Source organism: Canis lupus, chromosome 5 (genome assembly GCF_048164855.1).
Source record: "Canis lupus baileyi chromosome 5, mCanLup2.hap1, whole genome shotgun sequence".
Lineage (NCBI taxonomy): Eukaryota > Metazoa > Chordata > Mammalia > Carnivora > Canidae > Canis > Canis lupus.
Window position 1 is genome coordinate 47246693 of NC_132842.1, and position 27889 is coordinate 47274581.

General features: G+C 40.4%; 1 protein-coding gene and 1 long non-coding RNA gene across 37 annotated transcripts in view; one reads left to right on the forward strand and one right to left on the reverse strand.

Moving 5' to 3' along the window:
- Nucleotides 1-20862, forward strand: part of LOC140633661 (uncharacterized) — a 61439-nt gene extending 40577 nt beyond the window's left edge. For 2 of the 6 annotated variants that reach the window (XR_012031241.1, XR_012031236.1), the window contains 4 exons: nucleotides 14247-14385; nucleotides 14875-14998; nucleotides 18487-18649; nucleotides 20507-20862. This is a non-coding gene — a long non-coding RNA (uncharacterized lncRNA). Of the gene's footprint in view, nucleotides 1-14246; nucleotides 14386-14874; nucleotides 14999-18067; nucleotides 18650-19417 lie in introns of all 6 variants that reach the window. The other 4 variants (XR_012031238.1, XR_012031240.1, XR_012031237.1 and 1 more) reach the window with 4 other exon arrangements.
- PDE4D (phosphodiesterase 4D) overlaps nucleotides 1-27889 on the reverse strand; it is a 1448272-nt gene that overhangs the window by 736990 nt on the left and 683393 nt on the right. The gene's annotated exons all lie outside the window — the stretch shown is intronic.

Genomic DNA, 27889 nt, shown 5'->3' on the forward strand with positions numbered 1-27889 from the left:
TCTGTCCTTTTATCATCCTCCTTTATCTTTCGTTTAATTACCCTAACATGAATGTCAAATAATTGAAAATGTATTATGTATCATGAAAAATTCCTGTTTATTACCACTCCCCATGTTCACCTCAGGTAGCTATCATGTGTTTCTTTCTCCTATAGTAATTTTATTTTTACTATTTTACATTGATCCTTCTGAGCTACCCTCCACGCTCCTACCCCTGCCCTGATGTGTGTATGTGATAGGGACAAGGAGGCAAAAGTGCAATGTCAATACTCCTTGTGAGAAAGAAAATGTTCCTTACTCCTGTTTAAGGAATACTTTTTTGGTATGCAGGCTGTCACTATAGTATGTCCAGCATCACAAAATAACCCACATGGCACGATAAAGGAACAATGTCAATAGAAGAATGGCATCTGAGAAAATTCAAATAAATCTCTTGTTCAAAAATTTTCTGTCAAGGGAGCTTAATATCTTTAATGCACATGCAGTCTAAATATGTTGTCCTTGGATGGAGAAAACATCAGTTGTTAAAAGCCTCAAGAACAAACACTCTACTTGATCTTAGCCAAAGGCTACAAAGCTATGAATACAATGGCTGGGTTCACAGTGCTCAGAGCCACACAAAGCCACTTTAGAGAACCTGTGGTGTGATTTCTGTTTCTTCTCAGCTGATGGGACTGAATGCTTCCTTTAACCGCATGATTGTGTGTCTCAGAATAAAGACATTGTGTTGCTAATCCTTAAAGAAATAGTATAAATAGTGGAAAGGCCAAGCACAAGGTAACCCACCCCCATAATATGTAGAGAACTGCCCCTCAAACTCTCAGGATTATTTTTATAGTATTACTATGGTCAGTAGTAGTAATTTATTCACTTCTTCAAAAATATTTACAGAGTATTTTCTCAATTTTAGTCCATACAATTCAGTACCTACAGGGCCCTAATCTGTATGTACTGAATTGTAAGCAGTCAAAAATTTAAATACTGAAATGTATTTAAATACTAAAATGTAAGCAATCAAAAATAAGTTCCTGTCCCTAAGGTTAAAGCTCTGAGAAGGAGGCAACAGCCATGTGCTTAGCATCACAGGACTTGGATTCAAGTTCTGCTTCTGCCATTTGCTTTCTGAGTGATCTGAAGCAACTCCCAGAAGCCTTCTAGTTCCCTTTCCCTTCCTACAAAATAGGGATTATATCCACCTCCTCATGGGAAAATACTGAGAGGATGTGTAAAACAGTACAGGGAGTACAAGGCTACTCAAAAATGAAACACCATCATCAAAGCATTTACAGTCCCGCAGACAAATCCAGGAGGCACCTCAAAGAAGCAAAGGAGATTCTTCCAAAGGCATGATGATCCAAACTGGTGCTCTGGGTGTAAAAGAGAGAGAAATTTGTAATGGAGAGGTCCTGAGAGGAAGAACCACCAGAAGAAGGGAGCTTAAATGAATTAAGGACGAGCACTATGCTACAAGGCATTGTCATTGGAAACTGAGGAGTGTTAGAGAACAAGCCTGAGGCTACATGAGAACTAGTAAATGGCAACATCTCCATCCAAAAAGTTTACTCTCACTTATTTGTTAATCACAAAGTCCAAGCACTTGAAAATATTAGCAAAAAGCGTTGAAGCTAAAAGAGGCTGTGTGTGTGTGTGTGTGTGTGTGTGTGTGTTGGGGACAATTGGGGACATGGCATGGAACAAAAGAGGACAGCAAGAACAGTACAGGGGGAAGAAATTTAACAGGGAATACCCAATGCATGCAACATTTGAGGGACTGAGTCAAAAGTCCAATTGGCATAGAGGTTTGCACAGTGAAAGATAAAGAAACAAAAAACAAAGGAGGGTGGGACCTGATAAATATGTGAGGAAGTTTGAACATTCTCCACTATGAAAGTCTCCCTGAAAATCTTGAAATGGGAGAGTGATCTAATCCCGGTGGTTTTAGGAAGGTTGGTTGGGTACCATGCAAAATAACTGAAGGGGTCAAAAACAGAGAAGGAAATCTACTGACAGTTGATGGTGTGGCTCTGGTTCAGGGAAGAGGAGATGAAAAGAAAGGAATTGATGTGAAAGAAGAACTGAGAAAACAGAATGACTGCTGGAAATTGGGAGCTGAAAGAGGCGTCTCTGCTCAAAAATGACTGCAGGCTTCAAGCTTAGCTGGGAAGAATGAGGACCATGTTAACAGAAAGAGAGAAGTCAGGTGGTGGGGGGGCATTGATTTTGCAGGAAAGGGAAGTCTGCTAACAAACATAGAGTTAAGGTAACAGACAGGGGTGCCTGGGTGGCAGGGTTGGTTAAGTGTCCAACTCTTGATTTCCTCTGGTCATGATCTCAGGGTCGTGAGATCCTGGGGCTGGGGCTATGCTGGGCTGGGAGCCGTTTAAGATTCTCTCTCTCCTTCTCCCTCTGTCCCTCCCTTCCCACTCTCTCCCAGTCTCTGGGAGGAAAAAAAGTACCAGTCAAATGAAATGTCCAAAAGGTAGCTAGAGGAGGACAGGGGCCTGATCACAGCCTTGGAAACTTCTGTAGGAGTTGTAGTTAGTGGTGTGTGTACAATTTCCAGGGGAGGGATAAACTCAGAGACCATGAAACAAGAAGCACTCCTTGGGAAATATCCAATGTCCCACTGTGACCAATGAAAACTTTTGTCTATAAGGATGGCAAAATATTGACCCTAGAATTCTGTTTTGTTACCCTAAGTGAAACATAGAAATGGTGACCAAGTACCTGAAGGAATAGAATTGGTTTTATAATTTATTTCATGTGTGATAATACATGTTTAATCAACAATGTCCTCACACAAATTAGAATTTAATATGAGACTCGCTTCCTAACTGTGTGGTTAGATTATAAAGAAGTAGTTAATTTTTGCCATCTCAAATTTCAACAGCAGTTACAGATGTTCAACAACAACAACAACAACAAAAAACACCAAATTTGTTCATAATACATATTGATTTAGGTCAGTTGCCAATACAGTTGAGGCTGAGCATCTCATCTTTTAAGGAATGAAGATCCATTCATAATGGCTCTTTACCTAAAAGAAAGGATGGTCTTGCTCTTTTTTTTTTAAGTGTATTTATTTAATCCCCACACCCAACATGGGGCTCGAACTCACGACCCTAAGATCAAGAGTTGCATGCTCTTCCAACTGAGCCAGCCAGGCGCCTCAGGAATGGTCTTTAGCAATGTATTCCAAGGAACTTTAATGGCAAAGGAAAGTTCTAGTCAAATGATTAACCACTTGACCTGTTCACGTCATCAGTATGGGGATCCATACCTTCTGAAAAACATCTGCCTGTTCAGGAATTGTGCTGTACAAAGGCCTTTTTTACATTATTTTACCCCTTAGGGGCTTGCTCATGTGGTGACAGAGAGCAATTGTATCTTTAAAATGTGACTATTTAGGTATATACATGGTGATAATATGATTTAAATACCTATTTCAGTGGACTGTTCTAAAAATATAAGAATCTAAACAGCTCATATGTTGTGCAGGAGGTTACCACATGGTATCTGCCAGTGTGGGGCTTTGCCTGCAGAGGCACATGCGCATGCGCACGCACACATATCCGCGCGCGCGCACAGCCAGGCATGCATAGATAACATACGCACAAACATACAGCTGTGGGAACACACACACACACACATACACACACACACACACACACACCTTTAGCTATCTTTGAGGGAGGTCAACAAACCCCACAATCTGACCTCATTTTCATTTTCAGAACCCCCAAAGAACAATCTTACCTGGGGGAGAAAGGGAATGAATTGCACTGAGGTAAAAATTCTTAAAGTAGAAAAAGGTTCATAAATGCCTCTCCAAGATGTCCATAAAGAAGGAACAAAAGAGAAACCATTTCAGTGAACTATCATCTGTGATGCTGGCACAGCAAAGTCCCCTGGGCTTCTCAGACCTGCTCCTCTCTCCTGGTTTGCAGAGCTCTGTTTGTTCTTTTTTTTTTTTTTTTTTGAGTCTTTCCCTCAGGGCTTATGCTCCACTGACCTATAAATGTTCACTGTAATTATATTGATTTCCCCCTCCTGCTTTGTTCACCACCTTCTATTTTTTACGTTGTCTTCATAACAGAATTCTTTACACTGAAAACAAGTAAAATATATAGTAAAACCAACCAAACATAGTTAAGGTATTTGAAACAACTCTAAGAATAACATCTTAAAAGTTACTGAACCACTTATTTATTGTGTGGGGGGAAAATGTTGACGATGTCAATTCTGGTCCTATGTCACTTTTCTTAGCTGGGAAAAGAACTGGATGGGTAGAAGCGAATCATCATTGGAGAGGCTGGATCAGACAGAGGCAGCACTGCTCTCCCAGAGCCTGGAGGAGAAATCCTGGGGGGACTATGGATGGTTCCTAGAGGGACACATGTGGTCCTCTCCTACTCCCCTGGTCCACTCCGCAGAGCTCCTGTGTGTCTGAGACCTAGTCTCCCCAGCTCCCACACTAGGTCTCACATCCTGGGGGTCTGTGAAGATGAGAGGAGACCATGTGAGGCCATTTGCTGTGCACTAGGAATGTTTGCTGTTAGAATTAGCTAGTGAAATCACAGAGGCTAAAGTCAAAGGTCAACCTGCTTTTATCATCGAATATTGATTAAGCACTCACAATTCAAAAAGCAGTGCCTTCAAAATCTTACAGAGCTTTCGTTTTCTCTGAAATATGTCACAGAAGAACCTCTGTATGTGAAGATAATAGAGACAAGTTGATTGATTTCTGTGGCCATAGAGGAATAAGAAAAATTACATTTTAGAGGTTAAAATAGAGATATTGGGTGCATCCTTTCATTTGGGGCCCCAAAGCTGGTCCTACTGAAAGAAGCCAGGGTGGGCAAGATCACTCATAAACATAAAAAAAGTGTGACATAAAATATTATAGCAGAAATCAGCCAATCTAATCCATCTTCCACAGAAGGGGAACTTTCCTCAGGTCATACAATGGGACATCATGCTTCTACTTCCATGTAATTCTCTGGTTCAGAAGCTGGTGTTATGAGTTGGACTGTATCCCCTCAAAAATAACATCATTAAAGTTGTCCTTAATCCAACACAATTGGTGTCCTTATAAGAAGGGATTAGAACAGAGAGAAAAGACAACCATTTACAAATCAAGAGAAAGGCCTGGAACAGATCCTTTCTCAGTACCTTCAGAGGAAGCATGCCCCTGCTGACACTTTGATTTCAGACTTCTGGTCTCCAGAGCTGTGAGACAATGAATGCTTGTTGTTCCAAGCCACCCATTTCATGATACTTTGTTAGGGTACCCCCAGGAAACTAATACAGCTGGCAATCAGAATTTCACTCAAATAACACAGAAGGAAGGAGGGTTTGCTTTCACTGGAGGAAGTTTTAGATCATAGGAGTCACTTAATCTTTTAAGTTTGAAAAATAAGTCACTTCAAATATTGCCTGTAGTGCAAAGGTCCATAGAAATCCAATTATACAAATTTACAGTCCAGACAAGGGAAAGAAATCAAATTACTATTCATGGAAATTTAAGCAGAGTTTATGACTGGAAAAATAAATAGGGCTATACCAACTGTGGAGCACTGTGATTAACAACTCAGTCACCAGTTTGAGCCTCAGCTCTGCCATTTGCTGAGTGCATGACCTTCAGTAAGCAGCTGACATTTGCTGATTCTTAGTTTCCTCCAAGGAGAGAGTTGTGTAGACTTTCAGAGATGATGCATTTGAGGTGTTCAGCATGGGGTTTCACACACGGTCACCATTAGTGAATTTTAGCTATAATGATGATTAACTAACGGCAAATAATACTTTTTAAAAAAAATTAAAAGGCAAACACCCAAAAGCTAAAATTGAAAAGTCTATTTGCTTTTCATCTCTTCAGATGACTTTTATTTATGTTTTCCCTTTTTTGTAATTGACTCTATGCCTCTGTTCTGGATCATCGAGTCCTTTGAAGGCAACGTAACACACAGATTCCAAATGTGAACATCGGATGCAAGAATATGGTAACAAATTGAGCTATCTAGTTAATCAGAAAAGGACAAAACATTATGTGTCCAAAGTCATTCTTTTCATGAACTTGAAAATATTTCAAGATAAGTTTGCTGAGCTCTGATTTGGACCATACTTGCACAATGCCAAACCACTTTTTAACAAACTTCACCTATCTTGTCAACTGTTATCGTGCAGAATTGGTAGCAAGGATGGAAATCCAAATTCCTTGTCATGCCTATCTGAATTGTTGTATCAATTTGTGGGGGTCAAGTCTAAAATGCAGCAGTTAGTAGATATAGGAGAAAAAGTGAATAATCAACAAATCAGTTTTAGTTTTCAAAGTAAAAAAAAAAAAAAAGATAAGCACTCTACACAGGAAAATGGAAGCTCTAGTTGGCTTGTGGGAAATAGAGTATTTGTTCTGAGAAAATCTAGGAATTCGATCAGTAGCTACTATGGTCATGGACATGCCAGAAGGCGTGAGGAAGAAATCTGCTGAAAATGGATGCTGTGCACTAAGAAAATCTCAAGAACTACTTGCATAAGTGGACCAGCTATATAGCTTCTCTTGACAAATGAAAATACTCTGGCCAGTTATTTTGTTATGCCAGGAGCCCTAAGTCCTCCTTGCAACATGAAATATTGTTTGACTTCTTAAAACAAATATAGTTTTTAGCAATATACATATATCTACCCTCTGAGTTCTTGAGGATCACACTTGAGCCTTAGGAAATACGTATTTCAATGCACCCAGAGACAGTCAGGCTTCGTCTAGAATACAGACAGACTGCTACAAACCCAGAGTCACTTACGGAACCTCAAAGGGTGAGGGCAGAGCCTACTGCCAACACGGAATAGATTAAAAACTCAAAGACTTCCAGAATATCACGCTTTGCCCTAAGGGTTTCACACATATTCACTGATAAAATCCTCATAGCAAAGTCACAGGCAGGAATTGTGATTATTCTCATAAAAATTTTTGGGTTTTTTTCTGGTAAAAACAAACTATAAAATTTGCTATTTTTAACAATATACAGCTCAGTAGTATTACATAGATTCACATGGTTACACAACAGATCTCCAGAAATTTTTCATCTTGCCAAATTAAAATTCTAAACCCATTAAACAACATCTGTGATTATTTCCATCTTGTATAGGAGAAAACTAAGGTACAGAGAGATATAAGGTCACACAGCCAGTGACAGACATGTAATTTAGAAGCATGCAGTCTGTCTCTAACACATTCTTATTTACTTAGCTATGAGAGAAAATGATATGAAATAGAAAAAACAAACATTGGCACTTTAAAAAGTGTATTCTTTTTAATATATAATAGTTATATGATTGAAAATTAAAATTACATATATACATAACAAAAAATATGTGTATACACATATATGTACATACATGTATACATATATAATTAGATCCACACATATGAGGCTCTATATACCTCCTCTCTGTTTTGAATCCATTAAGTTTCTCCTTTGCCTCACAGGTAAATATTTATTATCTCACTGCATATCCTTTCAAAGTATCTTCATGCAAATACAAATATAAATATGTATTATTATACCTTCCCTCTTTTGTACACAAAAATGTAGCCTTCTGGGATCCCTGGGTGGCGCAGCGGTTTAGCGCCTGCCTTTGGCCCAGGGCGCAATCCTGGAGACCCAGGATCGAATCCCACGTTGGGCTCCCGGTGCATGGAACCTGCTTCTCCCTCTGCCTATGTCTCTGCCTCTCTCTCTCTCTCTGTGACTATCATAAATAAATAAAAATTAAAAAAAAAATGTAGCCTTCTTCATTATATCATTTATAACATCCTTTTTTCACAGAACAGTTGTGAATATTATTGAATGGCTATTCATAGAAGCATATTATCCAATTGCATGGAAATGTAATTTTTTGAACCAGTCACTTTTTGATGGGCCTCCATGTTGTTTTCAAGCTCTCACTATTACATATTGTTTTTGCAGTGAATAATTCTGTACATGAGTCATTTCTAATGTGTGGAAGTAACCTGTGGAATAAATGTACGGAGGTAGAACTGCTGAATCAAATGGTCTATGCATTTGTAAACAGTAAATGCTGCCAATTGCCCAATAGACAAGCCCACTAGGAAGTTCCTCAGAGCCTCACCAACAAAATATGTTCCCAAACTTTTAGCTTTTAGTCAATCAAGTAAGTGGAAACTGGTATCTCTAGTGCCATCGTAATTTGCCGAAAGCTTAAGTTTTAACTGCAGGATAAAATCATGCAAAGAGTGTAATGCTATTTGCTTAGAGTATTAAAGTGTCCACAGGGCAGCCCAGGTTGCTCAGTGGTTTAGCGCTGCCTTCAGCCCAGGTTGTGATTCTGGAGACCCGGGATCGAGTCCCATGTCGGGCTCCCTGCATGGAGCCTGCTTCTCCCTCTGCCTGTGTCTCTGCCTCTCGCTCTCTCTCACTCTGTGTCTCTCATGAATAAATTTTTTTAAAAAATCTTAAAAAAAAATAAAGTGTCCACAGAGAATACAGATACAATATTGTAAATATTTTATATTTTCCATGCACAAAAACATGCATAATTTCTTTGTGCTCTTAATGTTTTAAGAATTTACCACTTTCTTTGTAGATTAAAGTTTTTGACTAATATTTGTGAGTAGTAGACATTCTTATCCAACTTACCAAAAATGGAATCCTAGAACTTTAAAGGAGGAAGGAAAAGAATGTCAGGTTCACACATGTACATAGGAAAGTTTGTGGGGAGGCATTATAAAATGAAAAAGAAATGAAGTTTACAGGCTAGGACAATGGGAGTGGGTAGGAAAGAGACGAGGTGAGGAGAAAGAGACATTGATTAGGCCAGGGCAGACTGACTAGGCCATCCCTGCTTCCACTCTAGTCTACACAACCATCGTTTGGATTCCAGCAATGCTGGCCAACTGGCTCCGACATCTAAAGCCAGCTCTGCCATCCATTCCCCATTCCACAGGCAGAATGTTCTTTAATTTTTTTTTAAAGATTTTATTTATTATTCATGAGAGACACACAGAGAGAGAGGCAGAGACATAGGCAGAGGGAGAAACAGGCTCCATACAGGGAGCCTGATGTGGGACTCGATCCCGGGACTGTGGGATCACACCCTGAGCCGAAGGCAGATGCTCAACCGCTGAGCCACCCAGGCATCCCCAGAATGTTCTTTTAAAGTAAAAAACCATTTTCCTTGATTTTTCCTGTGAGGGATTAATGTGTATGTTCTTCCAAAATTCATATATTGAAGCCCTAATACCCAATATGATGGTGTTTGGAGATGGAGCCTTTGGGAGGTGATTAGGGTTGGATGAGGTCATAAGGATGAGGCTCTTATGATGGGATTAGTACCCTTATAAAAAAAAAGATACCCATGAGCTTCTCTCTGTCCCTTCTTCTCCCTTTTTCCCTTTCCCTCTTCCTCTCCCTTTCCCTCTCTCTCTCTCTCTCTCTCTCTCTCCCTCCTGTGAGAAGGCAGCTGTCTAAAAGTCAGAGATTGAATTCTCACCAGAAACCAACCATGGTGGCACCCTGAAATCAGACTTCTAGCCCCTAAACTAGGAGAAAATATCTATTAGTTAAGCCACCCAGTCTATGGTATTTTGTTATGGCAGCCCAAACAGACTAAGACATTTCCTGTTAAAGTTTCTCAAGGTACTCCATACCCTTCCTTCATAGGGATTATTGCAGCTCAGATGTAGACATGGACATTGGTAATCTTTGATTATTCACTAGACCATCAGCTTCAACAGAGAAGGAACTATATTTCACCTTGCAAGTAAATGTTCAGAAACTATTTGTTGAATGAATGAATGCTAAGACTGGCTATATGAAATTTTAAGATCAAATACAAGTTGAATGGACAAGTCAATTTGGTCATCTTACCCCATGTAACCATGCACACCACACACATCAACTTGCAACTACAAGTATATTCTAAAGGTGTATTCTCTTAAAGGGGGCACTAATAAATGAACAGCTGTTTTGTTCTGGTGAGCATCTGGGTAGTTCTGGGAGTTAAAAGTTGCCTGGAGCGAAGGCAAGATATAGAGTGCTAAATCCCGTCAAATGAGAAAAATGTGCAGCTCCTATGAGCAACTTTTGAATGAGAAGAAATACAGAAGAGAAGGAAGAAAGATCACTTTAGTCATAGAAATGACTAGGTAACTTCTTAAGAATACAAATGTCTGGATACTATTCCATTTCACGTTATTTGTGAATGCAAACTGTTTTTATTTCCTCCAACTGTCAATAAAGTCTGATACATATAAATGTCATGTGAACACATTTCTTTTAGGGGGAGAGGGAAAGCTGGTGGCTGAGGCAACCCAAGGCAGAAGGCTCAGTTCTGCCGTCAGCCTCCGTGATGTGGAAAATGGAGATCACAATGACTTCTGTGGGCTAATTCCTAAACCAAACTAATTCTGCTGAGCAGAGACATAGGGCCTGATGACATCAAAGGATTGGCTCTAAGTCTCTCGGAAATTCTTAAAAGCTTTGGAGAGAATACGGGATTTTTCACAATTTGTACAATGGCATTTTGAGCCAATTTTTTCTAGATCTTAGGCAACAGGGTGAACTCAGTTGACCCCCACGAGGAAAAATTTCCACATGCCACAAACAATAAAAATCACAACTGAAGTTTAATGTGGTAGCAACCAGAAACCCAGTTTCCTGTGGCCCTTAAGCAAGTTCATATTCACACACCCAGGTAACCACCACCACCCCCACACTGGGCAGATGAACAGTTCAATTGGTCACTCTGGGATCTGATTCAATCTTGGCGTTTTGTTAATTGTACAGAATAATTGCAAAGAAGGATTATATGGGGACACATTACATAAATGCTTATGTTTAACAATGAGAAAACTTTAAGGAAGTAGAAACAGGCAGTAAAATTGTACAGAAATAATTTCTGGAGGATGTGAGAAGTCCGAGGGCCTGATTCACTGAATAGAAGGATAGCCTCTCATCTTTTGATCGGGTGTGTAAAGAATGAAAACTAGAAACACAGGTTTGGTTATGAAAGGGAGTTAATAAAGAAAACTTATTGTGTTAGGACAATCAACAGTCACTGGGGAAAAAAAGAACAGGAAATGAATGACTTTCAGACTCTATGCTTAGGTGATTAATGACAAATGTAGTAAACCTTTGGCCCATATCATGCTAATAGCTGGTGTGAATGAATTTTTGTTTGTTTCTTCTACTTTTGCTAGAGAAATCAGATGGCCTAAACAAAACATAGAGAGGAAGACTTCTACTAGCCTGTTCAGAGTGACTCTGTAAAAGTTTGGCAATGTGACATCAGTAGCAGACAACTATTTGGTACCAAAGATGGTTGGGGGTACTTTGAAACTTGCTTCTAGATACAAATTCCCAAAAGTTCCCCAGCTGGCAGCAACACAAGTCTTTAAGCCTACTGTTGTGCTTCCCCAGGACACAAGGTCCAAAGAAAATCAATTTGCCTTGCAGAAGGGCTTGTAACACTGCATCATTTGTATAAATCCAGGATGGCGAGACAATTTGCTCAAGTAAAGGTTTAGTTATTAAAAAAACAAAAAGAAGTCTCTTGAATCACAAAGGTCTTTAACTCTGTTCGCACTAGGGGAAACAGCTTCCTTGGACCTGAAATGTTTCCAATCCAAACCAAAGTTCAACCCCAGAGCATATCTGACATTACTGACTAAACACTCCCCTCTAGTGGCCCTTTCAAAGAAATACAAAAACTGGCAAAGTGCAGGCCTCTGAAGAAATGTGATAAAATGCAATAAAAAATAATGAAACAATTGATCACTCCATATAGTAAATGCAGATACAGTGGCAAGCATGACTGCTCTTAATTACTATTATTATCTACATGAGTTTGCAGATAGTCCCAACCACATGTTTATAGTTTTTACTGTTTATAATTTAAATATAGCTCCAGTATAGGGACATTTCTAATGACAAGTTGACAATAAAATATAAAAATCCTTTATAAAAGTGATAAAAATACAGTAAGTATGAGAATTGTATCTCTTCACTATCCTTCATGGCTTTCTCAATCATCTACTACATAGGTAGCTGGAATAGCCGATAGCAGACAGAGTCAATTCGGAATCAGAGTATCTGGGTGGTCCCCAAACTTGAGGCTCTTTTGCCCTAGGTTATCCATTAACCTCTCTGAGATTCACCTTGAAAAGATATGTAACATGTAAATCATCCTTCCAATCTCCATGGGGGAAAATACAAGGAAATGTATATAAAAATATCTGGTAAATTCTAATGTACTACATAAAAGCTTCTTTTTAAAAAATATTTATTTATTCATGAGAGTCACACACAGAGAGCCAGAGACACAGGCAGAGGGAGAAGCAGGCTCCCTGTGGGAAGCCCAATGCAGGACTCGATCCCAGAACCCCAGGATCCCGACCTGAGCCAAAGGCAGACACTCAACCACTGAGCCGCCCAGGTGCCCCATAAGAGCTTCTAATAGTGTTAAAATCTCTAAGTGAGGATGATGGGGTTGATGAAAGTGGTAGTTGAGGTGCTACTTAAATTTATTTTTTTAAGTTTTTTAAATTAAAAAACCCATCTGCTCTAAAATTGTTTGTTGACTCACCATGTTTGAAGAGGGTTGAGAGATTTAATGCCCAAGTTTATCCTGCAAATTCATATGTTGAATCATTGACTAACCTCAGAACAATTGTCTTATCCTGTATCTTGAAGTTTATCACTCTAGAACTACTATTACCTTGTTAATATTTTTTCTCGGCAGTTTCAATAAGTAGTGCAGACTGATGCTTCTAAGTCATAAAATGGCTATAATAAGTCATAACTAAATTTCAATCCATGCTTAATTATTCTGAGATACATGCTTAAATATTCTGTTATTCTTAACGAAAAAATCAAATAGAAAGGAGCTAACAGATTGGACATACTGATCCCATCATTATTTTCAAGAAAGAGCTATTTCCTAGGCTTACTCTAGGGATGTTTTTTATCTGGTGGTATCTACTGGTGGTATCCAGTATATCAGAAAAAAAAAAAAAAACTAGTTTCTAACAGATGAAACTTAAGCTATTTCCAAATAACTTCACTTGACTGAAATCAGTCTCTTGATTTTGCAAACCAGTGGATAGTAGACACAGGGTCTACTATTTACGTTTAGAATGACATGGCATTGTGATAAATCTTTCTATAACAGTGGTACTTTTGTCTTTAGGTCTAATTGTCATATAATGGGGAAACATTTCTGGAAATTAGAAAACTGTTTCAAAATGAATCATTTACTCCTAACAACCCTGTTCTAGTTATTAATTACAAGAACAACAAACTCTTTCCTGCCAGTTCCTTACGGACTTGCTAAATTAAGTCCGGAAATGCAGGACCCAGAAGAATTTGTTATTTTTCATCTCTAGCTTACTCAAAATGAATTAAATGCTTTGCACAACATGTAAATAGCAGTTCATTATATTTTCTTGATCATGGAAGCAAAATTCAAAAGGAAAACATCCACAAGAGGCACATAAATAAAGCAAAGATAGACGTTTCTGAAAATAAATTTGTGGAAAAAAAATGTGGCTACTCTTCAGACTCATAAAGAGAATGAGATGCTTCAGAAATTCTAAAGCTTTTCTACATATTAAGTTCATCCGGAAGTTTTGACAATGTCTATGTCCAGACCAAAGCCTTCATCAATAAAAAGACAAACTCAGGATTGGGACTTATACATCAGTATTTGTTAAAGCTCTCTGGGAGATGCCAGTAAGGCAGCCACATCTGAGAAACACTTCATTCTAATTGAAAAACATATACCTGAAAAGTAATTTTTTTTAGAGGGGTCATGATAGATAACAAATTACTGTTATCACCTCACTATTCTTACAGTAGCAAGAAGCAAAGTTTCATTTGTATGATATGTATTTAAACAGATGAACAAAGCACATGCATGTGAGAAGATGGGATTTTAGGGATTAAATCAAAGAGTCAGCAGAAAATATAACAAGTGAGTTCAGCAGTGCATGCAGGACTCCCTGTTAGGGACTGCAGGGAGAAACAAGTGCCTGGTTCGATGTCTTCATGTGGTGGCAAATAGCTGGGGCCACCAGCGTGCAAATAAAGCAAGAAAAAAATGAATTATGTGTTTTCCAATGAGTGATGAGCAGAGTTGTAGCATAGGGCACAGCAAGATAATGGGCGTTAATGATTCAAGAAGGTAGACATGGCAATGAAACAACTAAAATCCTAACTGCTTCATTCCAGGGACTTTGAAGAAACAAATGCATGTTGGGGAGAACCTCACCAGTGCAACACAGGAGAGGAATAACTTTAATTGCAGGCTCTAAGGCAGAGGTTCTCAAAATGTTGCCCCTGATGCAGCATCAGCATCACCTGGGAGATAGTAAGTGGTTGGACCCCACCCCAGACCCACTGAGTCAGAATCCTGGGAGGGGGCCAGCAATGAGCATTTATGAGCACTTGAGATGGTTCTGGGTTTGAGAACCAGACGTTTGAGAACCATTGTTCTAATGTTTTTCTTGAGAACTAAATTCTCTCTATGGTCTGGGATGTACTTGGAATGACATCATATAAAACTGACCATGCTATCATCTACATTTACTAAAGTAGAGATATCATCATGGTACAGGGTGATATGGCCACTAATCCTTTAACACTGACAAAATAGTTTTTGTTGGGAACCACTCAAAAAGCCAGCAATCTTAGTTGAGGTCTTAGAATACCAAAAGCTAGTTATTGAAAATATACCAGCGCTGGGTAAGCAATGATGTTAGCATGGATTTGCTGACTGCCAGGTACTAAGAAACAGTATACAGCTTATAATATTTTAGACAATTGTCATGACTATCTCCTCTTTCTTTTTAATCCCTAGTTCTTTATTTCACCTTAAAAAAATAGAAACATCATACAACCACAAGAATGAACTGACTATAATTACATGCAAAACATGGGTAGATCTTACACATAATGTTGACCTAAAGAGGCTGGACACAAGAGTAAGTAGAGCATAACTTCACCTACGTAAAGCTTAAAAACAAGGGGAAAAATTTATTAGTGTTAGAAATCTGATAGTGTCTGGGGAGTGGAAAGAGGCTCCAAAGAAGCTTCTGGAGTGCTAACAACATTCTGTTTCTTGATCTGGGCGCTAGAGTGGGATTACCATATGAAAAATCGCCGATCTTTGTATCTCTGTACTTTGATACAAAGTTTAAAAATGTTAAGAATAGGATGAACGTGATGCTAGAATTTTAAGAAGTTAGAATGTCTTCCCTTCTGCATTCAAAGCCACGTTGGATGTTGAGGTGGTATTCTCGGTACGTGTTGGGGAAGTCAGTGGCCCATCATCCACTGCAGTGAACAAAGTTGGAGTCCTTGGACTCAAAATCTCCAAAAGAGGACACAGGGATGATCAGGTGCCAGTGATGCTGCGCAGTTCATTCCGGCCTCAGTGTGCACTAAGTCAGGACAAGACAAATCCAAAGGAGATGAGGCACTCAACAGTGCCCTACACAAGCACCTGGTGGTCTCCACCTGCAAGCATGTTCATTCCCCTGGTCCACCTGGGTCACACCCCCATCCAGTTGCTGCCATCATGTCCGGTTGTGGCTCAGCTCTTGATTTAGTGCTTCCTTGGCCCTGTCCCCCACATTCTCCCCACTCCCCTACTCTCCCTTCTTTTTCTCTTTCCTTCTCATTGAAACCTACTTGGTCTTCACTCTATTATCTCAGAAACTTTGATATTAGCCAGTTCATGGCACTGCTAGTCCTCAAGCCCCGGTTGCATGTTACTGTCCCTTGGAAGTGGTATAAAAACACTGATATCTGGGCAACTGCTGACCAATTACACAGGAATCTATGGAGATGCCCCTACCATGAGTACTTTTATGAGCTCCCTGAGTGATACTAAAAGGCAGCTTGGAATTGAGAAGTTCTACTCTGGTTTCCGGAGGTGACAGATGTTGCTTACGCAGCACTCCTCTCTACGGCTGGATCTGGGTCCCTATGGCCATACCTGCGTTTCCATGCAGCCTGCAGAGCTATCACAAAGGAGTGACTAATTCTATATATTGTACTCCGGCTCTGCGGAGCAGCAGGTTCCCTGGGCAGGGTTGGAGTTGCACAAAACTGGCCATGGTCACAGACTTCCCCAGACACAACCTGGGGCCTGCTCCTGGGGACTTGGTTCAGAGCGCAGCAACTCCACCACAGATGTCCCCACTTACCATAAGGAATGCCTGCCAAAAACAATACTTTAAAAAAAAAAATAAGGTTTTAAGACATCTACTAAAGAGCTAATGGTGTGGTCATTGTCCTAATGGGCTTTTAATGATGTATAAAGTTCTTGGCTGATAGTTAACGAGATGGAAAGTTTTATAGAAGTTATTTTGTGAGTTTAAAATCATATCCTCTCTTTGACTCATGCTTCTTATTTCTGTAATCTCAAACTCAAGAGTCTTAAGTATGAGGAAGATGTCTACTAAAATCCTTACTTTCTTTTTTTATTTTTAATAATAAATTTATTTTTATTGGTGTTCAATTTGCCAACATACCGAATAACACCCAGTGCTCATCCCGTCAAGTGCCCCCCTCAGTGCCCGCCACCCAGTCATCCCCACCCCCCACCCTCCTCCCCTTCCACCACCCCTAGTTCGTTTCCCAGAGTTAGGAGTCTTCCATGTTCTGTCTCCCTTTCTGATATTTCCTACCCATTTCTTCTCTCTTCCCCTCTATTCCCTTTCACTATTATTTATATTCCCCAAATGAATAAGACCATATAATGTTTGTCCTTCTCCGACTGACTTATTTCACTCAGCATAATACCCTCCAGTTCCATCCACGTCGAAGCAAATGGTAGGTATTTATCATTTCTAATGGCTGAGTAGTATCATTTCTAATGGCTGAGTTCTTTCTTTCTTTCTTTCTTTCTTTCTTTCTTTTTTTTTTTTATGCTGTTTGGAGTAGGGGAGGAAGTATTGTTCCTTGATTTTATTTTGGGCAAAGTTATGAAGATCAGAGGGGGGATAATCAAAGAAGGAGGTTCCTATCTCAGTTGTCCTGACTGTCCCCGGTACCTCTGGAGTTATATCATCCTAAGGGCAACCAACAAGCCCTTTCTAGCCATACTGTGAGATCCATGCTCCACGGTGTTGGGGCCTAAGACCAGGGTTCAAGATCTGAGTCACCTGCATTCAGTACCCACCAAAGACCAGGCAAAAAGGGGCCTTGCCCTCAGAGCCTTAAAAGGCCTGCTCTGTCTCTTCTCTGGCCCTGCTCCTTTTCTGGGAGAAGGTATCTGTGGGACTTGGGCATATACTCACATGTCCTTTTACAATGGCCTGGGAACTAAGATCTTGGAATTGCCTACTAAATGGCCCAAGCCAGCCAACAGGGCCCATGTGGTCCTATTCCCCCATCTGCCCAGTAGCGGGCAGACATGTCATCAGTATGTACATCCCCCAGCCTGATAAGCAGTGGCTTGGGATTGAGGATGAAGGGGTTTTGGCTGGAACTTAGGCATGTGTACTGGCAGTTCCCTACCCAGGCATAGGAGCGGCTCATGGTTCCAGATGGAGACAGATGGAAAAAGAAGAGTGGGGGAGCCACAGCTCCTTCCCTTAGCACTGAGACTTAAAAATGCTAAATTTGAATCTAGCCATTCTAAGCTATTCTGAAGGCAAATTTGTCCAAGTAGGAAGATAAACCTCTCACAACGAGGTAGGGGATAAAATGTAATTAAGGTTTGACATTTGACCTCAACTTTCCAGGTCATAAAATAGGCTTATTTGTCAAGGAAGGAGATGTGACCTTCCTTAACAGTCTGTTAGTGTGATTTACAACTTTTAAATATTTAGACATGTGCTATGTAGTCCTCCATCTGCATTCTTATTTCACAATCTCACAAATTTCAAAAGTAGCTGTGTTCCAAGTCCTTACGCTAGCTAGACCTACTGAACCAAAATGTCTCAGGTTGGGCAGGTAAGTTGGAAACTTAACAAGTTCCTCAGATAGTTGCACCCACAGTTCCTTTGCTAAACACTACCCTAGACCCTCTTCTCCCCTTTCAGGTTTTACACTGAGTCCATGTGCTGACAAAGTGGTGGTGAGTAATTTATCTGTAGGCAGTGAAAGCAGATAAAGGATTACAGGTTTTCCTGGAGCATGAGGCACACACCAAGTCCAATTCCATTCTAGTAGGAGACTTACTGAGTCCCAAGGCCTGTGGCTTCCATCCTGATTTTTCACAGTGCAAAGCCAAGCTGTGGAAGAGCTGTGACAGCGTTCTCAATAGCCATCTGAGTTAAGATCATTTCTCTTCATCCATACAATTCTCAGTTTTCAGAGTGGCTGTTCTTGCCTACAGGTTCCTGAGCCAGTTCTTTGACTTAATATCTATTCTCTTTCCCTGTTTCTACTCCTCAATGCCTGGAATTTTTGTTTTACCATACAATCCTCTCACCCAGGGCCACGTGATCTCTCTTGGCAGGTGAGAAACACTTCTTGTTTGCACGGAGCCTGTAAATACCCTGTCAGCACATTAGGATCACCTGGGGAGCCTTAAAAAACTCACAAGCCTGGGCCCCATTCCAACCAATTAAATCCTGATCTATGATGGATGATGTGTGTGTGTGACAAATTACGGGGAACAGGTGAGTTTTCAATATTTTGCTCACACATCAAAAAATTCTAAGAACCCTCTCCCCACAAATACCCAGAGACTTTGGCCATTTCTCTAGTATTTTTTTGGCATTAAGCGAAGTGTTCATTTCATTAGTGCCTACAAATGCTGCCCACTGGAGAGACATTCTACCAAAATCCACTCCAAGAACTTCTGTAAAGAAGCCTTATGGCCAAGCACAGGCAACATCAACACTATCTCTCAGAGCTTTAAATGGAGGCTGAATATTGTTCAGCCGCCAAGGCCTTCTTGGTTAGCAGAGTATTAAGAGAATACTCTTTTTGGAGGGAGTGGGGGATACTCTTACAACACATTGTAGCGGCATACCCAGTTCACATTGTAATTTCGAAATTTAATGTGTACATACATATAGTTCATGGAAGACAAAAAGTTGTACTTGAAATTAAAATACAGAAACTTAGTAGAAAGTTGGCTATTACCAATGACACTCTTCTCCCTCTACTAAGAAGGCTGAGATGGTTGTATCAGATATCATCAAAGTGATCCCTGTTCCTACTTCCTATGGAGCACCATAATTTTCAAAATTAATAAGGAAAACACATAACTAAACTAAGCCAAACCAAGTGATATGGACCCATGAGGTTGGGAATTAAAACTCTATTATTTCTAGGCAATAGAAAAAAATCCATGTAGCTAATTATGTAAGAACTATTAAACTTGATCTTCCAATTTTTATTTACTTATTTTAAAAAAGATTTTATTTATTTATTCATGAAAGAGAGAGAGAGAGAGGCAGAGACAGAAGCAGGCTCCATGCAGAGAGCCTGATGTGGGACTTGATCCCGGGACTCCAGGATCACGCCCTGGGCCGAAGGCAGACGCTAAACCGCTGAGCCACCCAGGGATCCCCTGTAAATTTCATAGTAAAGAAGAAAATAAAATCAAGAGAATGGAGGTAATGCCACAATCAACCGTACCACCTGTTGCTTGTCAAATTTACCTTCTGTAATTTTTATTTTCTCAAATTCACCAAAAGAGTACTTTCAGAATATGGTATTATCTGCCCCTATGATAACCGTGTGCTTAAGAGGCCGAACATAGATCTCAGAGGTACATCTTCACACTGTGCCAATAGGCTTATGTTGTATTTTGCATCAAGGCCAATTTTAATCATTTAGCTATTGACAAGAGATGTGCTTTCCTCCCCTACTGAGGGAGGGACAAAATTCAGTTCTACCAAGAGGATGCTTTTATACAGCTCTGTTCCACCTCAGATTTAGTTTCAGAGTCAGGGAACTGGGCTTAGTTTTTCCTTTAAACCATTAATCTGTATCCAGGGGTCTGTAGACCCTTTTCTGCCTGGAGATGTGGGAACTCCTGGATTGTGCAAGTGTATTGTTTATTATGACAAGGATAGTTCACACCAGAGACAATGATACATACTGAATAAACATTGTGGATTGCTTGGAAGGAGAGAAAAGGGCTGCCCGGAAGTCAGGTGGACCCTTAGGCTATTATGTTCTAAAGTGAGAGATAATATCAATTCCACCGCCTGGTTAAGGACCCTTCAAGAACACACTATTACGAATGGGATGCTGAGCAATTCTCTCAGTGGCCAGAAGGTGGTGCTCTCTTCTTAGAAATATCAAAACGGGCGGTCACAAACCCTAGCTCCTTGGAGAACCAGAAGTCCAACATAAAAAAGTCTTTCAATAGGATAGGTTGGTTTTCACAGAATAGCAATTACCTGTTAAGTGCATGGGCAGTGGCATTCACAGATGTAGACAGTGGCTGGCATTCAGAAAGTGGGGTAGAGAATATAAAGATTTCCTGCTTATTTTCTTAATTGAACTTATTGCCTCTTTAGTCACTACAAGGTAATTAACACACATCGACCTCTCCGTCTCCTTAATGTGTTAAGCGTTGCACTGAATTAAAAATGATGATTCCTTTCTACCTGGAACTTGCTGCGTGGAGACTGAAAACCTCAGGGGCACCTCCGTGGTTTGGCTCAGCTCTTCAAGCAGGTGACCCAGGCTGGTGAGCCCACCCCTTTGCATGCTGCATCACCAGCCCTGTGCCTTCCCTCTCTGCCCCTCAGGGTCACTGCAGTCTCGGACCATCTGGTCTGCAGAGCCTCCAGCCTTCTGGCCATCTCCCTCCTTCCTCTATTCCCATCAACTCGCCTGTCTCATTTAAGGAATAAAATAATGAGAATTTAAATGCTTATTTGCACCTTAAAAAAAAACAGTACATTTTTCAGTTGTATATGCTTGTGGGTATGGGCAATAGTGGAAAGATCAAGGATATTTCTGTGTTTACTAACCTTGAACAAATTAGATAGGCATATCCCGAGCAAAAGTAAATGGACTCACTGTTCATGTGGCCTCTCTTCCTGAATACACAATGGGATGGGATAGAAATTGATGTGAGGAGGGGCCAAAGGGGCTAGAGCAGAGGCTGTGGAACGTGCAGTAAAGCTGGAGGTCGGAGACTAAGGAACCAAAGAGAAAGAAAGTGAGAAGCGCAGCAATTGAAAGCCAGGGAAACATGAATCTGGTCCAGAATGCCCTGAAAATGTGGAACTGCGATGTGGACATCATCTATGGAAAGAAGCATTGTTTCCCCGGCAGAACTGTCAATGGATCAGAAAGCCTCCTAAACTTTCATCCTTTCCATATTTTCTTCTCACTAGTTAGCAACCAATCTGCTTTTGTTCTTTTGCTTTAACCACTTCTGATCAATTGATTTCTGCTAGAGCATCACACACCCCAAATGCACAGACCTATGGTAGACTCACTGTGTCTCACTTCAGCTGTGTCCTCAGTAGTAACTGGAATGACCCACAGAGAATTCTCTCTCACATTATGACAGGGGATGTTTCAAAACTCTGTCACCTTGTTTAAGTCTTCTGAAGTGGCTTGACCTGCACCCAAGCCATTAGATGATTCTGTAACCTACTTTCCTGTCCTCAGTCACTCTCTACAAGCTCATGTTTCCAGGGAGCAGTCAGCCTCATTCCCTCCTCCCTCCAAGATGAGTCTGCTCCTATGTCAGGGAAACCTCATCCAGCTGCGAGAGGCCACAGAACAGAATAAAAACTGTGTGAACCTTAGACTAGAAGGTTTGGGTTTGAATCTTGGTGCTTCTGCTACTGGATTATGGGTCCCAGACAAGAGATGCAATTTTTCCAAGACATTGTTTTCTGATCTGTAAACACTGCTGTCATATAACAACCTGTCTGCAATGTTTTGGGGACTGCTGATGTGTTATTTGTCAGTGCACTTTCCACACTACTTAGCAATATTGTAAACTCCCTCAGATCCCTTCCCATTGACTTTAAAATCAAAGAAGGCTAAGCCCAGAAAGCACACTACTTTCCCAAGTCACCAGGTTGGGATGAAGGTCCAGGCCCTCAGATCTGTGACCTCACCTTTTCCCATGCCCCACCCACCAGCCCCTCCAATGATAGTACCATTTCCTTCTCATTTGTGGCTCTTTATCTTCTCCTGAGTTTAAGTGCAAACCTTCTCCGGGATTCTATCCTCAGCCCTCTCTTCTCTCCCTGCATACCCAATCTTGGGTGATCCTATGTACTGTGACCATTTCCGCCGTGGCAATGAATGTGATGCATACATCTCCAACCCTGAAACATGTTTCCTCTCCTTCCTGAGTGAGATACCAAGACGTATCTGAGGATGGTCATAGCCCTGTTAATAAATTCACAGACTCAATTTCAAGACTTAAGGAAACCCTCTAATTTAATAAGTAAAAGAAAAATTTAAAAATCTAGTTTATAAAGAAAAGCATCCCTGCTACCAATGGAATATAGTTATCTGTTACCCTCAGCCTGAAGCATAAGCTGTTAATATTTTGCAGTCTTCTTGTTAGCAGCCCCCAGTGGCTCTCTCTGGCAATAATACATATGATGGAAAAGAGGTCAAAGGGCAAGCACTGACTCTAGCTGGTTGGAAGGAAAACAACTTCCCAGATTTTTGCCAGGTCAGCCGTCTATGTTTCATTTAAACTAAGTAAATCCACAAAGTAACATCCCTAAATTCCAATGCTGAAAGGCCTGCTAATCTCCTCCAGGCTTGTGAGGTTTGCTGCTAAGATTTTCTCTCATTTGTTTCCAAGCACTTAATCTCCAGACAGAAGTGATGATTTTCTGGACATTTGCTTCTAGCCCAAAGCCTGTCTGCTTAGGGGCTCAATTGCTCTTACTGTTAAAGAAAACTGTCATTCTTGTCTTCCTAAGAACCATCAGAGAGTTTTGGTAAAGTTTGCTAAGCAAGCCAGCTTTGCATTTGTTCAGGCATCTCCTACATTAATGCCACCAAGTGTTGGTGTCTCTTTGATATACAGCTTTGAGGCACAGACTCCTCCCATGAGACTAGCAAGGTTTATGTATGTCTATGTGTATGGACACTATATAAGATAATGATTACCCATCAATTAACTTGAATGCTTTGCTCCCCAATTAATTTCCTTTCGCTATTCAACTTGCACACATATGTGCACACATGTGAGCACGCACACGCACACATCCATACACACATACACAAATAGATGCACCTGTCATTGGTTACTTTTTGTCCAGGGAATGAAAACTCATCTTAGTAAGAATTCAATAAGCTATATTTATTACTGTGAACAGAAAAATATGAAAAGAATTCCTAAGAAAATAAATTATTTTCAAGTCTTCCAGTTTTCCTTTTTCTGGACAATAGCAAGAACGTTAGCCTAAGAGTCTACCAGGGAGAAAAACGCTGTGGTCCCAACAGCAATGTGCAAAAACCATGGGCCTGTTAAAGAAAACTCTTTAATAAAATCAAATTGCAGATCTTTCAAGTTTGCGAGTGCTTGCCACATTACTGTCAGGGCAGGGTGATTTGTTTGTCCTGTCCTGACTCAAATCAAGCCCTAGATATTACCTCTCTGTATGGCTGCAACCACCCTCATAGCCTCAAGGTGGCAATGTCGGCCCCTTAATGTAGGTAAGGCACAGTTGAAATATTTAAAAATCAACTCTAAAACTCTGAAATAGAACAAAATGGAAAAATAACATAAAATTAGATATTCCGGCCTCAAATTAATATGAGATAGTCACATTCCCTAGGAATGTAAAGTCACGCAAAACTTTTGAGAAGTGGTTGGTGACACCTTTCTCCTTTTCTGGGTCTGTTCTTTATTTCATCCTTTTTCCTTCAGGACAATTATAGATCCATTGGCCAAATCCAGCCTGTTACCTGTTTTTGTGAATAATGTTACATTGGAACACAGCCATGCTCTTTTGTGTGTATACTGTCAATGGCTGTGTTCACTCTGCATCGGAGTGGAGCAGTTGCTACAGAGACTGTAATGTCCTAGGAAGTGCAAAATATTTACTATCTGGCTTTTACAGAACACATTGGAGAACTCCTGCCCTCAATCTATAGTATTTTTCAAAACGGAACACAGAGGAGACAATGGTGGATATAGAGAACTTTGATATGTGGCTGGTCAGCCAGGAGGAGTGCCAGCTTCTTAAAGCATATATCTGCAATATGATGAAATTACCATCTGCTAGCCATTTCTACTGAGTCACATTCAGGCAAATGACAGCAATAAAAAAAAACCCTGGATGCATACCCAGTGACTGTAACGTACCAGACATGCACCTTGTGGGGATGTAAGCGGTGTTTTCATCTCTGCTTCCAGTTGAGAGTTGTACCAATGAAAGAAAAACCCAGATCTCTTGCCACACAGGGGGGCTTAGCTTCAGGCATGGCATTTTGGGCTCTCCACTGGGGACTGCACTTTACAACGCCAAAAAGCGTGTGTTTATTCAGAGATGTAATTCCCAGTCTGATCACAAGAGTTCAAAGCGGAAAATGTGCTAAGGAGGACAGAAAATGTTGAGATAAGTGGAGGAAATAGAAGGCTTTGTGACAGAGAAGGAAAATAACAATAATGAGAAGCATTGGAGACCTAGGCCTTAGTAGGAGACAGGATGGGAAGGTAAGTGAGAACAATACATGCATGCTGATGGAGGATGTATTTTTGCATAGAATCTGGCTAATGACACAGATGAAAGATTTTAGCCCAATAACACTATATCTATAAAGGAAATAGACATCCATCAGGAAATTCTCAACATGGGGAAAAAGTATATTAGAGGAGTTATATATGGATGAAAAATAACAAAGAACAGAGATAATAGAGGAAATCCAGGGAAGTGAGTGAAGCTGAGCAGGTGACTCAGGCTGTTGGAACAGGAGAGCTGACAGCTGCATAGGGGACCTCCATCAGAAAAATCTTATGCTTCCCAAAAAGGGGGTAGGATACATCACTGCAACTGCATCACAGGTGATTTTGGTATTGGTCCCTGAAAACACTTCAGAACTAATTAACAGATGGTTTTTGAACATGAGAGGTGAAAGAGCTCTGGGGAGCCAACGTGATTCACAAGGATTTGTGAGTATGCAGTGTGGCACAGCAGTTCCGTGTGTAAGCTCTGGAGCTGGCCTGCTGGGGGCTTAGCTGGTCCTGCCACTTCCTCACTGTGGGACCCTGGGCAAGTTATGTAACTTCTCTCTTCCTTAGTTTTCTCAGTTATCAAGTAAGGACTATAATAGCACCCTGGAAATGGGATTATGGTAAGGATGAAATAATACGTATAGAGGACTTAGGACAGGGACTGCTCAGGTTGGTGCTGTGTGATCATCAGCTATTATTGATAAAATTCTCAGATCAGCATCCAGCAGATTTCTAAGGATCTGGATGAAACCAAATTTCAACAAAGCATTTCAAAGCCTCACTTGACATAATTGAAAGGATAGTCTGAATGACAGCACAGATAAATAGATCCATGTCTAGTTGCACAACTACTAATTTCATTTCAGCTTGATGAAACATCTCTAATTTTAAGACTTGTGATTGTCTTCTGTCTCTGTTCACCATTTCTTTATCAATAAGGCAGGAAATTATTTTATTGTGAAAATTGTAAAATACCATGAAATATTCCAAGTACACAAATAATTTTCAACATTTCAGATCTGACAAAATATGGAAATGTCATACCTAAAGCACTAGTGACTTCTTTCTTATTGAACAAATTCAGATAAAGACTGACAGGCAGCTTAGTAAAGCAATTGTAGAATGTCCCATGAAGCTCGTGTTGAGATAAACCTCAAATATTTTATTCACTCTTAGATTCATCAAGTACTTATCAAGTATTTAATATATGTTAAGCACTATCCTAGGTACTTGGAATTCATTGAAACAAAACAAATAACTTGTGGAACCTACATTCAGGTAGGATCCTTGCTAACCAGAAGGTTCTATGAATCATGAGATCTTGGTTTCATTTTAAGATTTGCCACTTCCTACATAAACTTGCTAAACCCCTTAACTTTTTCTTATCTGTAAATGGTGATGATAAAAAAAAAATCCCTTCACAGCATGATGTAGGGTCATTTATATGATCAACAAGTATTCATTACTTTGTGAAAAGAAAATGAATGAGACAAGGTGTCTGCCACTGTAGAACTTCTCTCTCTTATTACCAGGAAGATAAAGCTAGGTAGTTAACATTAATATTAATATTTAGATGTAAATGTAAGCTGTAATTAACATATCCAGATATAAACATGATTTTGTGAGACTTTGGTAGGCTTCTTGGGTATATTCAATGCAAAATTGGCTATCACTTAAACCATAGGCTAACATCACAGCCAGCACTACTAGGATGTGCAGAGATGCTGTGTTCCGCACTCAGAGAGGTAGGAGGAAAGCCCTAGCATTTCCACAAAACCTAGAATTCCCTTCCTGGGAAGTATCCAGTTGTGCTACCAAACACTCTCCCCTCCTACATGGAGGCTTGAGTCAAGAGGTACCATGAGTGGGAGAAGTTACCTTCCATGTCACCAGAACCTGAGCATGTATATTTTGAAATGAATTTCCAAATGGGTGTTCCTAAATCCACAACAAGCCAAACAAGAGGCACACGGAAGCTCAGTACCTAGAAACAGAGCCAACACGAATTGGCAAGGAGCAACTTCTTTGCTACTGGTGGGGAGATGAGCAAAGGACTAGTCATTCCTCAGCTGTGAACCTGTTCTCTCTACCTGCTCTTTTCTTCCACTCTCTAGAAATAACAGAAGCCAAGTCCTCATTCCTCTGATGTGCTTCCCGGGTGGCAGCCTGGTATGCAACTCCACATGCTTCTGCCCCCTCCCATGTGAGGCTGTGGAAGGTAATAAGCAGAGTATCTAGATGGTCAGCTCCAGAAGCCAAGGATTTATTCAGAAGTGAGGAGTGGCTCCAGATAATGCGAGATTTGTTCTTCCTCCCTTTCATTTAGGCCACAAATATATTCCAGTAGAATACAGAGAAGAGGAATCCTTTCATTCTCTATTCATTTAACACACTGAGAACCTACCGTGTGTGGGGCAGTGTCCTAGGTATTCGGAACACAGCAAAGAATAATCAAAATCTCTACTAACAGTGATGAGGGGAGAGCTGGGAAGACACACAATAAATATACTGATACATGTTAAATACTGACTGGGTCAATACTAGGGACTGAATTGTGTCCCTCTCTCAATTCATATAATGAAGTCCTAACCCTTGATACAACTGAATTTGGAGATGAGCCCTTTAGGAGGTAGTTAAGGTTAAATGAGGTCATAAAGATTAAGTTCTAATCAACAGATATGTAATCTGATAGCCCCCCCTTCTCCACTGAGTGCATACATGGAGAAAAGACCTTCTGAGCACAGAGTGAGAAGACTGGCATTTGCAAGCCAAGAAGAGCGCTCTCACCAGGACCCATCCATGCTGCACTCTATTCTTGGACTTCCAGCCTCCAGAACCATGAGAAAATATTCCTCTATTGTTTAAGCCACCCAGTGTATGGTATTTTGTCATGGCAGCCCAAATAGACTAAGACAGCAGTAAGATCTCAGTATTAAAATCAAGCAGAGCAAAAAGAGATGATGGAGGAGTGGTCATGGAGGTCCTATGAGGACCAAACACCGAGCAAAGAACTTAAAGAAGCTAAGATTCTTTCAAACGCACCCTCTTGTCTCAGGTTTTTGAATGGCAACAATAAGGGTAAGACAGGGTAAGACTCACCTTTAGAAGCAAATCCTGCCAACAGAATTTTTTTTTTTTAACAAATATTCTTCTCTTGCATGGAAGAAAAGTATGACTGATGGTTGCCTAGCTGTATGAGTGTGGACAAAGCCCTTAAACTCCACAGCCCATA